At 46.4% G+C, this 13,623-nt stretch overlaps 2 non-coding genes across 2 annotated transcripts; both read left to right on the plus strand.

Annotated features, from left to right (window-relative positions):
- The first annotated feature begins 6,345 nt into the window (after window positions 1-6,345).
- On the plus strand, window positions 6,346-6,427 carry TRNAS-AGA (transfer RNA serine (anticodon AGA)). The gene has a single exon. It is a non-coding gene; the product is annotated as a tRNA-Ser (tRNA).
- A 6,256-nt stretch (window positions 6,428-12,683) lies between these two features.
- TRNAS-AGA (transfer RNA serine (anticodon AGA)) lies at window positions 12,684-12,765 on the plus strand. Its single transcript has one exon. It is a non-coding gene; the product is annotated as a tRNA-Ser (tRNA).
- The last annotated feature ends 858 nt before the right edge of the window (window positions 12,766-13,623 follow it).

A 13,623-nucleotide genomic window follows, 5' to 3' on the forward strand; every position in this document is an offset into this window, starting at 1 on the left:
TGGCAAAGCTGAGGGCACAGGCCTGTCTTCTAGCTGCACGGGAGGCTGGGGACTGAGTTATGGCTGCCGTCTTGAGCATGCGCAGTTCATAGCTAGGTGTTTCTTCCTAACCTATGAAGTCTCCGCCATATTAGTGCACTATGTTCAGCAATATGATTGTCACCTACTATTCCTTTTTCTAACTTGCCCAACTTTTCTTCTCCCAGTAGTTTTCTCATCTGTCATGATTCATTAGCAGAATATATTCTAAAGAAGGTTATTAAGCACAGCAAATAGAATTACATCATTAAGAAGTAAATTATGAAAAAGATCGCTTTTAATAAATAATAAAAAAAATAAAATCAGAGAGGGGAAATTTATTCATTGATACTAAAAGCTCAAATATATAGTTTCAACAGTAGAGACAACAAAAGTGAGAGCAAATGAATGAACAAGAAATTGGAATGACCGAGTGGTATACAAAAATTATAAAGAACAACATTCAGAAACACACGAGAAAATCTAAATAAGCAGTGAATGCATAAGACAATATCATTAGTAATTACTACCTTTTCAGGTGTAGTAACAAAATGAAACTAAAATTATAGACAGCAATGATATAAGAAATGGGACATTGTGATCAGGGTCAAATTAGAGTAGAGTTATTTATTATGAGAAAAGATTAAACACAAAGTTCATTGAAGTCATAAATCAGGCAAATGATAAATGACTGTAAAATCAGTGTTTGTCTGAGTCCCTTGCCGAAGCCACACAATAACCATTTGTAACAAGGGATATTAAATGCTAGGATTAAAAGAAAGAAAGAAAGAAAGGAAGGAAGGAAGGAAGGAAGAAAGAAAGCAAGCAAGCAAGCAAGAAAGAAAGAAATATTATTGAAAAAATCAATATTAGCATTATATTTTGTTTTTTAAATGTTTATTTATTTTTTTGAGAGGGAGAGAGACAGAGCATGAGTGGGAGAGGGGCAGAAAGAGGAGACACAGAATCCGGGGCTTGAACCCACGAACCACGAGCTCATGACCTGAGCTGAAACTTAACCGACTGAACCACCCAGGCGCCCCATAGCATTATTATTTAATGTAGTGTATGACATGTGAGTATACTGGTGTATTATAATTGTGCTGTAGTTAAAAGTTTAATAGTCAAGAATTGGAATATTGATATTATTGTGTTTTACCGTCATTTGCTAAATTTTTCTTCATTGTGCTGCACAGTTGGGCCCCCCAAAACTGCCCTCTTGTAACTTAGATGGACCCCATTTGTTTCTAACCCTTACTCCTTTTCTTTATAGACTTTATTGTATCTGAATAAATGAAGATTTATCCTAATTTTAGAGTTTTTCTTCCTCATGAAAGTAGAATATGGCAAAGTAAACATTCTACTTTTAAATTATCGTGAGCGGATGGAAAGAATTCTCAAACAGGGCTTTTTCTGTAAAGACTCAAAGCCAAAATAGAATGTCATTTTTTAAAGTTATTTTTAAATATTCTAGAAATGAAGAATTAAGATACAATCACATCTTTATTACTCTTCATTTTATTCTAAAGCAAATATTTATAAACAGTTTTGGGGAATAAAAGTATGAGATGTTCTGTTTTAATGTTTATTTATCTATTTATTTTGAGAGAGAGAGTGAGCATGAGTGGGGGAGAGGGGCAGAGGGGGAGACAGAGAGAGAGAATCTTAAGCAGGCCCCAGGCCCAGAACAAAGCACAAAGTGGGGTTCAGTCTCACGACCGTGAGATCATGACCTGAGCCCAAATCAAGAGTCAGATGCTTAACTGACTGAGCCACCCGGGCACCTCATGAGATGTTCTTCTCACTGCTAGCTATCTAGCTAAAGAACTCTCAATATTTATATTATCTTTTTTATATCAATTCAGTTTTATTAATTCTTAATATTGCATAAATAAAATTAGCCATTTTCACAAATTATTAATTATTGAAGCATTTTAACCCCAGAAATAGTGAAAATCCATTCATATTTCAACTAATAGATGGTATTTAAAATTTTTTTTTAAGTTTATTTATTTTTGAGACAGGGAGAGACAGAGCATGAACGGGGGAGAGTCAGAGAGAGGGAGACACAGAATCCAAAACAGACTCCAGGCTCTGAGCTGTCAGCACAGAGCCCCACGTGGGGCTCAAACTCACGAACCGCGAGATCATGACCTGAGCCGAAGTCGACCCCTTAACCGACCGAGCCACCCAGGCGCCCCAAATTGATGGTATTTTAATAGATAAAGCACATAAGGAGATTTTCATTCCGTGCTTAATAGCTGGAATTATTATTCTTGTCTCAAAATAACTTTTCGGATAGTAACAGTAAACCTGTTACTGTAAACACTAGTAGTCTTACACTGATTAGACATGATGGTAAACAATACAATCTCATGATTGTTTATTAAACTTAGGTTTAAGGATGCCAAAAATGCTGTGGAAATAGGCACCTGGCTACTTAGCTTAATAAAGGCAACAGATAGAGCAAAATCAATCAGCAAAGTGTTGAATCTATGGCTAAAATCAAGTTGTGTTATATCTGATGCTGATTACATTCAGATTTGTTAAGTATGAGTGTTGGGACTTTAAGGGAAACCCTAATCATAATAGAAATGGTGCATTTAAGGTATATATTTTACTTTGAGATCATTGGAAATTCAAAGGCACTTCCAAGAAATAATACAGAGAGACCTCCTGTGCCCTTTCCCCAGTTTCCCCCAAGGGTGACATCTTGCAAATTATCCTCCAATGTAAAAAACAAGGATGTTGACATAAATATAGTGAACATAAAACATGGCCATCGTCACCTCCCTTTCCTGGTACACCTTCTACTTTCCTCCCTCCGCCCTCATTCCCCCACCCCTCGCAACCACTGATTGATTCTCATTTCTATGTGTTCCCATTAAAGACTATAAGAGTCCTTCGGCGACTGAAGCCGGGAAGATTCTAGCCGGGGCCGAGGATATAGGACCACCTTGTCCTCCTCCCCTTCGACCTTTCCCCAAGGCCCCTCTATAAAATGGTTTGATTCCCCCCGCGCCCCCCGCACACACACACAAAAGGATGCTATATAAATGGAATCATAGAGTATATAACCCTTTAAGGTGAACTTTTTCACTTGCTGTAATTCTATTAAAGTGAGATTTCTGTTTGCAATCCTTTTAATGAGCAGTGATGTTGAGCATGTGCTTCTCAGCCATTTATATGTCATTTTTGGAGAAGTTCATTCAAGTACTTTGCCTAATTTTAACACTGGGTTGAGTAGTGGGAATTCTTTATATAATCTAGATATGAAACCCGATCTTATCAAATGTACAATTTATGAATATTTTCTCCAAATCTGCTGGTTGTCTTTTCTCTCTCTTGATAGTTCCCCCGATGCACGAAGCTAAAATCGAGGTGCCAGTGGGTCTGCATTTCTTTCTGGAGGCTCCAGGGAAGAGTCTGTTACCTCACTCAACTGGGTCAGAATTCGGTTCCCTGTGGTCGTAAGACCAATGTTGCTTGCTGCCAATAAGCTTAAAACGGTTTCCATCGTTTCGAGGCCACCACATTCCTTGGTTTGCAGCCCTCCTTCCTCCATCTTGAAAGTCAGCAGCGATGGACGGAGTCCTCATCTCCCATATCTCTGGCCTACTGTTTTGCCTCCCTCTTCCACTTTTAAGCACTTTAGTGATGAGACTGGGCCTTCTCAGATAATTCGGGATAATCTCTCCATCTCCATCCCATTCTCAAGAGCCATTTTGCCACGTAAGGCGACATATTTGCAAGTGTTGGGGGTTAGAACATGGGCATTTGGAGACACCATTATTCTGCCCATCACAGCAGCTACGGAGTGCCTTTTTTTCATTCAGTTTAAGATCTTTCTGGTTCTTGGTGTGACAAGTGATGTCCAATTCGTTCGAGACATTTTGGGTATTATGCCATGAGACTTTGGATCTTATGTAAACCTTCTGCGTTAGCTGGCTCCCTGTAACATCTAACACTGCTCTGACAGGGGAAGGGGGAAACGTTCTGGTTACGGCCAGGGAGCGATAGCATTTCAGGTTCCCCATTCAGCCTCTGTTGCTACCCAAGGTGTAGGCTCCTTATTGCTGTGCAAGAGAGGGAGTCCTGGGTCCCCATGAGGCTTCCTCTAGTGCTTCCCTGAATCAGAGGGGTGGGAGAGCCTCATCCTTGCCCCCCATGTGACCTCCACTAACACTGAGCAATGATGAACGTCTTGTCTCTCCACTAGGCCTCTTCCAATCTCACCCCGGTGGGGAGGGTGAGAGGCCAGGTGGGGTTGGCAGTGCAGGTCCCCAAAGGGGTCTCTAGGGACAGGGCCTGGGAAAGGCCTTTTTAAAGCCTGGAGCAGTGAAAGTCTCAGCCTCGTACTCTGCTCTCTCTGAGATACTTTGTGGCGGGGGCAGGGGGCAGGGGTGGAGGGGAACGCCCTGCTACAGCCTGGCAGGGATGGATTCGGGCCCCCCCCCCCCGTGTCTTTGCTGCTTGTGGGTGGGGTGAGACTACAGTTTGCTTTCATTTCCATCTTCCTGCAACTGAAAACCTCTCCAATGGAATGTTTAACTTCACTAAACACACAACATGAACTTAAAAGCATAAATCCTCAGACTCAACATACAATTTTTAAAATATAAAGCTTTTAGAAAAAGGCAAGCTTAGGTCCAGGAACTTGTCAAAATATCATGACTTCCTACTGGGAAAGCACTCTCAGCCTCCCATCCACCCTTGCTAATTTAGATTATATAGATTGGGGTTTTTTTTTTTTTTTAGTTTATTTATTTTTTGAGAGAGAGAGAGAGAGAGAACAGAGGAGGAGCAGAGAGAGGTGGGGACAGAGAATCCCAAGCAGGCTCCGCATTGTCAATGCAGAGCAGGACAGAGGGCTTGAACTCACAAACCCTGAGATCATGGCCTGAGCAAAATCAAGAGCCAGATGCTTAACCAACTGAGCCCCCCCAGGCATCCCTAGATCATATAGATTATGCAGCACACATACCAACTGGCTGTCTGACCCTTCAGGACCCTGTGGTCTATTAACTGTCTCTGCAGCCCTGTTGGTGAAGCCGACCCTCCAGCCCAGCTGGTCGTCATGGTAACCGCCTGCTTCCACCAGGGTCCTGTCACTCCCGTTGCCATTAACAAGCCCAGCTCTGTGACCACCTGTCCTTCAGTGAGCCCTGAATTTCCCAGTAATTCTAGTCCCTTCTCACCGGCACATTTCTGATGGCCTCGGTGAACAGTGCGGTCATCTGGGTGAGATCCGGGGTCAGGCGGGAGCTCTTGGGGCGCTGGTTACGACCTACCTCCATCTGGCTCACCATGGTGTGTGGATTGGCGAAAACTCATAAAGCCCTGCCCTGGAGAGCTGTGCATATTTCGGTGTCTGTTTTGCTTCCATGAAGACAAACATCAGTTTGCCTTGATGGAGAGCTCTGTTTTTAGCCAAAGGAATAAAATCCAGCAGTCTTTCTGAGCACATTGCAACATAGTAGACAAAGACATTCTCATTTTAAAGCATGAGACACTGAAACAGAGATTTTAAGTGACTCCCGCAAAACCACACAGGGAGTAAGGGAGGAAGGTGATGTCTGAACCTGCCCATGAACCCGAGGGTGGGGGTGGGGGGCTCCCGCGGCAGAGTCCGGGCGTGAAATCCTCAAGCTTTGAACACGATTGTTCCATAAAGTAAATCCGAGGCTGAAAGTGGTAAGGAACGTGGGGAAGAAGTCCTACCTGACTCCCGAAGAGACAACTGCTGCTGACTTCTTCTCTTTCAAGTCACAATTCCGAACAGCGCGGTTTTTGGTTTTGTTTTAAAGTAAGTTTGACTCCTTGGAAACGGGCCGCGAGGACACAGCAGGTGTATGTCCGGTCGGTAACCAGAGTGCACCTTCTGCCTTGAAGCGGCCGCGGGGTCTTCTGCCATGTGCAGAACCCAACACTCGTCTTGAAAATGGTTGGTCACTTGGAGTTGTGCAGCCTGTCGCTGTCCTCACGGAGCCGTGGCCCGATGCTACAGCCCGTGTGGGTTTGCTGCGCGTCTCCCGGGTCCCCTCGGCAGCTGGCCGCGCAGGGAGCTGGGCTCCCGGGAGGTGTCCTGCCCCAGCCCCTTCCGGCAGGCCGCCCGAGGCAGGGGTCCTCCCGAGCTCACGACAAGGACGCGTGACTCCGCCAATTCGCCCCGCTGATGTCCAACGGGAAGAGACGGGAGCAGCAGATGCGCTTCCTGGTGGAAGATGCGAGCCCCTGACGCCTGTCCCTGACGCCTGCCTCTGGCGCCTGCCCCTGACACCTGCGGGCCTCACGGCTACTTATGCTAATGAGGCCCACGGCTCCCGTGTAGTCGTGGCCGAGTGGTTAAGGCGATGGACTAGAAATCCATTGGGGTCTCCCCGCGCAGGTTCGAATCCTGCCGACTACGGCGCCCCGCCCCCCACCTGGGGGCCATCCTATTGTCGCCGCCTGAGCCGGGAAGGCAGCGACCCGGTCCTTTCTGGGGCGGCGGGAAGACTCCGCGCTTGCCCGGACAGGAGGCGCGCGCGCCGTGTTTCCATGCGCTTTTGCGCAAGTCGCTCGGCCACAGTCCTGCAGGTGTGTCCCTGTCCCCGAGGAGGAGCCAGGCTTCGCGATGCTCCCGAGTCCGCCGCGGTCCCAGCCCCGCTCGGACGGCAGCGTGTCCGCCCGGGAGGTGGCCGCGGGGTCCGCATCTCCGAGGAATCGCACCTTCGCCTGGACGCTTGTCCCGCCACGCACGGCCTGGCCACTGGAAAGGTCATCCCAGGAAACTTTGGATCAAATACAGGGGAAAGCCACGACCCGGCGATGGTCGCCAAGTCGTGAATCCAAACCGCTGCACAAGTAGGGAAAGTAAGTAAAGCCCTTTCCTCGTCCAGCAGGGTCGAGGGGTCTCGCTGGGCTGGCTGGTCCTGGGGCCCCGGACAGGGGTGGGGGGGAGGGAGAGAGGGGCCAAAGACAAGGAGTTTGACCCTCCCTGGGCTCAAGCCAGACCCGGTTCAGAGGCAGAACCGCACTGTACGAATTACAGGCAGGGGGTCGTGTATTAAAGGAACACTCTCGACTCCCTGCCCGGACAATCCTTGGAGACTCCGGCCTGTCACTGTCCTGGCTGCTTCGTCGCACCCGTGTCATCACACCCGTGTGCACCTAGTGCAAGGATGCTCCTCATAACTCCTCGTAAACACGGTGCCCACCCTACGGATGGATGGCCGGATCCCTGCCTCCTTTATGTGTGTCTCCAGAGGCAGGAGGAATAATTAAAAGCACTTTGAGCCGCCAAGTCAACTGGGCTGGTGGTGCTGAGCCGTGACAGGTCCTCTCGGCTGAGCAGTGCCAGTGGGATGAACGTGACTGGGCCGGGCCTACGAGACAGGTTTCGAAGGGTGAACTTGATCTTTCTTTGCAAAACGCATCATCTTTCTTCTCTCCTCCTTTCCCATCCAGGTTACTGGTGGCTGAGACTCAGAACCTAACCGAATTCTAAAATGTCAGAGCTAATGGAATGTTCAGGTCCTCTTGTGGAAACAATTCCTAATTTTAGAGGTGAGGGAAGTGACCCATGTGACATCAAAGTACAGAATTTAAAAACAGAAATGTGTTCAGAAAAGGGCGTCTGGCTGGCTGAGTTGGTAGAGCGGGCAACTCTTGATCTCAAGGCTGCTGGTTCAAGCCCCACGTGGGGTGTAGAGATTGCTTTAAAAAATAAATGTAAAAAAAGACAGGTGTTTTTTTTTTTTTTTTTAACGTGTTCAAGAACATACCTTAGAGGAGAGTTTTGATCTGTCAGCGGGAGTTCCTCTCATTCCCAATGCTTCTTCTGGAGGAGCCCGTGGAGGGCAGAGCCCATGTTCTGGGGGCTGTAGCAAGGATCCCCAACCAGGACGGCCCATGACGCAGAATTTTGCTTCTCAGAGTGTGGGTGTGTGATCTGGTTTCCAAACATCGCCCTTGGGATTCTAGAAAGAGTTCTCCCTTTACTTTTAAATTGCCAAGATGTCTTGTAGAGGAGGAAGACAAAACCGACAACACCACACTGGTGGACCGGAGCCAGAGTTCCGGTGATTTCAACAGAGAATGTAAGGCAGGAAGTGGAGACGACCCGATAGGGCCACCCTTCACTTTCCTCCATCGTTTTGATATTCAGAGAGTAGTAGCATTTCCAGTGGAAATACGGCCACAGCTCTAATGTAAAGATTTCTATCAGTCATGTTAAAAAGTAAAACGACAAGTATAATTCATTTTAATAATGTTTTATTGAACCCAGTACAGCCAACCTATCATTTCAAGCTGTAAGCAATTTGGAGAGTCGACAAGATATTTTGTTGTTTTTTTCCGGGCACAATCTTCCAAGTCTGGCGTGTAGTTTGCACTTGGAGCGCGTTTCCTTGGGTCCAAGGGCTCACTGGTTCCCCGAGGCAAGTGGCTAAGACACCACAAATCTGCAGCGTGTAGAAAGCACCACACTGAGCGTGCAGGACATCGAAGCCAAGGATAGTCTATGCGGGAAACAACCGGGTACGTCTAAGTTGGGAGTCTCCTGGGCGCGCACCTTGCGGCGCTTCGGGGACTACTGTCGCATTTCCAGGTGCTCTTCCCCGACTCCCTGGGTGTCTGCAGCGGCCGGTGAGTGAGGCTCGCAGCCCCTGTCCCCGAGCGGCGGGGAGCGCCTGTCCGGGCAGCGGAAGCAGCTGTTTGGGCACCGAGGACACTGTCCGTCCCTTGCAGGGACGATTTCTAAGAAGGCAGAGGCCAGGAAGCCGTGCGCCTTCATTACTCATCAGCTCCCCCCTCTCCCCTCCTTGTGCCGCCGTGGGGGGTGGTGGGGGGGGCGCGTCTCTCTGATGGGCTGAGTTGCTGCCCTTAAGGCAAAGGTAGAATTCCTCGTGGGTGCAAGTTGATGGTTAGCTTCCGCCCTCGCTTCCTGCCATCCGTGCATCTTGGAGGCTGCCTTCCCACGGCTCCCGCTTGGATACTGAGAGAGTTCATACTGAGAGAGTAGTTCATCCCCCACCCCCGGCTTCTATGCCTCTCCTGCTGTCTTTGCCAAAACACGCTTTGAGAAGACGCACATCACCGCTAGTGCCCCAAGTCACTTTTTGCACATATATCTCCTTTCAGCCTGGTGTTATACTTCTCCTTCATTGTGTCTGCAGAACGTGTGTCTCAATGGACTGTCCCGTTTCAATCCTCAAAGTCCAGCTGATAAACTATTTCAGCCACTGTCGTAGCAAATCACCCCACTTACGAATCTAACTGGTGTCGTGTCCTTTCTAAATAGTAAATTCCTACGTGGAGTGTCCTTTGCTCTCTCCTGTTTTCCTGGCTTCATCTAAGAGTCCGCAGAAAGTAGATGCATGAATCCAGCATTTCCGCTCACATGTCTTAAGAAACCTCTGTGTCCTCTGTTACATGTGCTAGTCCTTCAGAAGGAACACAGCACTGCCAGTAAAATGCTACTTACGAGGTGTCTGTGACTCCCGGAAAGAAAGGCAGGAAAGGACAAACCAGGGGCTTCTTCTCCGTGGAGACCATGGAGTTGGGTTCGGAAGGGAGGAGTAGAGGATCCTGTGACCTCTGATTACAAGGGCACAGAGTTCTGTTCCACTCTGTTGGGCCTGCGTGTGTGTCTGATTTTAGTGTCTCAGGGGTGTGCATTGAGGAACTCACACCTGGCAAAGGTGAGAGAAGTCCTACAGCTGGTTTGACTAGGACCTGAGCCTCGGGCATGGGTGTGCCTTGGCCTCCTAGTTTATAAAGTTGAGGTTAATGACTCACATAGACGCGTTTCAGAGACGATATTTCTCTGGCAACTTTGTGTTTAATTACAGTGTAGTAGTGATGAAACTTATTCGTTAAAATAAAAGGAGACACAAAGGAGAGGCTAAGATGCAGACGGTTTCTCAGTCTGCTGTCTGTGGCCTCTAACAGTGTTTGTGAACCCCGCCCCCCCAGTGGTCTCTACAATTGTTGGTTTTGCCCCCCCGGGGGTGGGCGTCTCTCTGTGAGAGGGTGAGTAAATGTTATTTTCCGGGCCGTGGGATTTTGAGCCAAAAAATAAGTTAATAATTTCTTCCTTAATAGCTTCATGACCACTGAATGGGAAGAAGAGCTTGCTACCTCGATTTTGTTGTTTTGGGAAGCACACAAAATGACTAAGAGAAGATATGTGGGTCACAAATAGATTCCTTCTAACTTGTACTAGGTTTGTCTGACGTGAGTCCAACATGAGTCTTCTCAAAGACAAAGTCCCACTCACTACCACAGGAGGGAAGAAGCTTTCTTGGAAACCACTAGGCTCACTGCCATGCCCATGTGTGTTGACGACGTACTCAGACCAAGACAGGCGGGTGTCCATCTAAAGCAAATGACTTTCAAGGCTGATCCGTATTGCCAACGGCATCGACAAACTTATTCTCCTCTCCCCCCTCTTATATTACACGAGCTTGATTGTATTTTTGCCTTCCACTTCATCGCTGCCATTACACCCTCAGGAGGTTTTTGTTGTTGTTGAGATTTTATTTTCAAGTAATCTCTGCACACAGTGTGGAGCTTGAACTCACAACCCTGACATCAAGAGGCCCAAGCTCCACCCACTGAGCCAGCCAGGCGCCCCTACACTCAGGTCTCTAAGAGCTATTCAAACCCTTCCCGTGTGGGCTCTGTTGCATGTGCATAGAGTAGCCTTCCTAGTTGGACACAAGTCACAAGAGCAGGGACACACCCTCCGCCTTTACTTTGTGTTAACTACACCCCAGTCAATAAGATCAAATTCATTCAGAAATGGAGTTTTATCAAAGATACACTGTGTTTCACAGTTTGCTTTTCTGTTTTTGATGTTTTTTGTTTGTTTGTTTTGTCTGCGTAAACTATACTAAGCACTTAATATTATATCTGGGAGGCTTCAGACAGCTTTGTCATGTTTCATAAGGAAGGGAAAAAGGGCAAAGTAAATGCCTCTACGTAAAATGCCTGAAAAAAGAAAAACTATTCAGGAACAAGTTCAACAAAAGAAGTGCAAAACTTACACTCCGAAGACTACAAAACATTACTGAAATAAATGAAGATAGATATGTTTATGGATTGCATCTGAACAATGTTATGATAGCAAGTGTCCCCCAAATTGATCTTCCCTCCCAGAATGCTAGCTGACTTCTTTGTAGAAATTGATGAGCTGATTCTAAAATTCACATGGGATTTCAAGGGACCCAGAATATCCAGAACAATCTTGAAAAAGAAGAAAAAGCAGGCGGACTCACTTCCCAACTTTAAGACTAACTGCAAGGCAATGATGATCAGGACAGTGAAATCAAAGGGATAGAATTGAGAGTCCAGAAATAAAGCCATATGTCTACAGTCATCTGGTTTTTTATTAAAACCTGCCAAGACCATTGGTGGGGGTGGGGCTGGGGGTGGGAATGGTCTTTTCAACAAACGGTGGCTCTGAGACCTAGATGACCACCTGCCAAAGAATGAAGTTGTGTCCTTACCTCACACAATTTACACACATTAACTCAAAACAGGTTAAAGACATAATACAAGCTCTAATATTATCAACCTTTGAAAAGGAAACACTGGGGAAATCTTCAAGGCCTCAGATTTGGCAATGGATTGTTAGGTATGACACCAGGGCTCAAGCAACAAAAAATAGATAAAGTAGACTTTGTTAACATCAAAAGCAATCGTGCTTCAAAGGACGCTATAAAAAATGCAACCAAAAAGCTAGAGGAAAAGATTTGCAAATCATATACCGGATAAGGGACTTGCATCTAGAATGTATAAAGACCTTTACAACTCCAGGGAAAGACAAATAGTTCGTGAAAAAATGAGCAAAGTACACAAATAGACTTTTCCCTAAGAAAGATATACAGATGGCCATTAAGCACACGGGAAAATGTTGGCTGTCATTAGTCGTTTGGGAAATGCAAATCAAAACCCCAGTGACATACCATTTCACACCTATCAGGATAGCTTTAATGAAAAGGCCATGTAATAACAAGTGTTGGGGAGGATATGGAGAAATCTGAACCATCACACACAGGGGAGGATGAAAATGGTGCATTCATGTGGGAAACAGTCTGGCCCCTCTTCAAAAGATTAAGCATCGACCTACCATATGACCCAGCAATTCTAGGTATACAAACAAGATACAGGAAAACATGTACATAAATAATAATGATGGCAAAACTCACGTTATTTTGAAGTACACGTAGTGAAAACTAAAAGCTCTCTGCAACCCACGAGTTCAGCTCTTCAATTTCTACGCACAGCAGCAAGCTGAAGCCAGGTCTGGTGGAACCTTCCAGAGGGAAAATATATGCACGTGCACCACCTTTTCACCTTTTCTGGTTTTTAAACATCGTAGCTATCACATACAATTCTGCAGTGAATGTTGAAGGCCGTTCCAGTTGTGGGACGTAGCCCGTCCAGCCTCCCCAAAGGCTGACTCGTTCCAACAACTCATCAGAACAAGGAGTCCCTTCAGTTCTGAGGAGAAAGTCTTACTTGCCAATATGGTGCCGCAGTATGGTAGTCATCCAGATGACATTAAGGAATAGGAAGGATTTGACTACAAGTGCACTTTCTGGTATGCAACGTGATCTTCACCAACAGAACCAAGCTTCAGCACGGCTATTTACTTTAACAAGGGACAGGTCTGTCACGTAGTCGTGGCCGAGTGGTTAAGGCGATGGACTAGAAATCCATTGGGGTTTCCCCGCGCAGGTTCGAATCCTGCCGACTACGGAGTGGCTCCCTCCGGGATATTTTGACATCTTGTAGGTTACTTTGAAACCCTACACAGCTGCAAGTTCAAGAGAAACAGGAACTGAACCCAAACTGTAAACAATGCCTCCTCATTCACTAAAACCCCCCTGTTTTGTTCTTGGGATTAACGGGCCTGGGATGGAGCCTCTCAATCTGGCCAGAAAAAAAGAAATCATAATTACTGTATTATCCAGTAGGTTTGACCTGAGTCCTAATGCTTTCTTTTCTCCCAGAAGAGTCCAAATTTCAGGGATACCTTGGTGGTTCCTGCTTGAAGTTCACTCTTTCAGAAAGATGAAAAGCTAGTGGGAGTGCTTGCTTCTCCATGGACTTGTTACCGTTAGGCAATTTTTGCAGACCAGCTGCATCGTTAATATCCCCCAATACCCTCATGTTTTCATGCATCTGTGCAGGCTGATCTGGAGTTTCAGGCTGGCTTACCACAACCCCAGCCTGGGTAAGGGTTAAGGAAAGAAGCACCACAAGTAAATGCTATCCGAAGACAGTAAAATCATTTGCTTCCATGTCACTGGAAAATAAAGTCTGGAACAAAGCTGTAATCAACTGACAGAAAGTATGTTTTCTTTGCATGTTAAGAATTCCAATATTGGGGCGCCTGGGTGGCTCAGTTGGTTGAGTGACCGACTTCTCAGCTTAGGGCGTGATCTCGCGGTCCATGGGTTCGAGCCCCACGTCGGGCTCTGTGCTGACAGCTCAGAGCCTGGAGCCTGCTTTGGATTCTGTGTCTCCCTCTCTTTCTGCCCCTCCCCCATTCATGCTCTGTCTCTGTCTCAAAAATAAATAAACATTAAAAATTTTTAATAAAAAAAGAATTTC

Source organism: Acinonyx jubatus, chromosome B2 (assembly GCF_027475565.1).
Source record: "Acinonyx jubatus isolate Ajub_Pintada_27869175 chromosome B2, VMU_Ajub_asm_v1.0, whole genome shotgun sequence".
NCBI classification, from domain to species: domain Eukaryota; kingdom Metazoa; phylum Chordata; class Mammalia; order Carnivora; family Felidae; genus Acinonyx; species Acinonyx jubatus.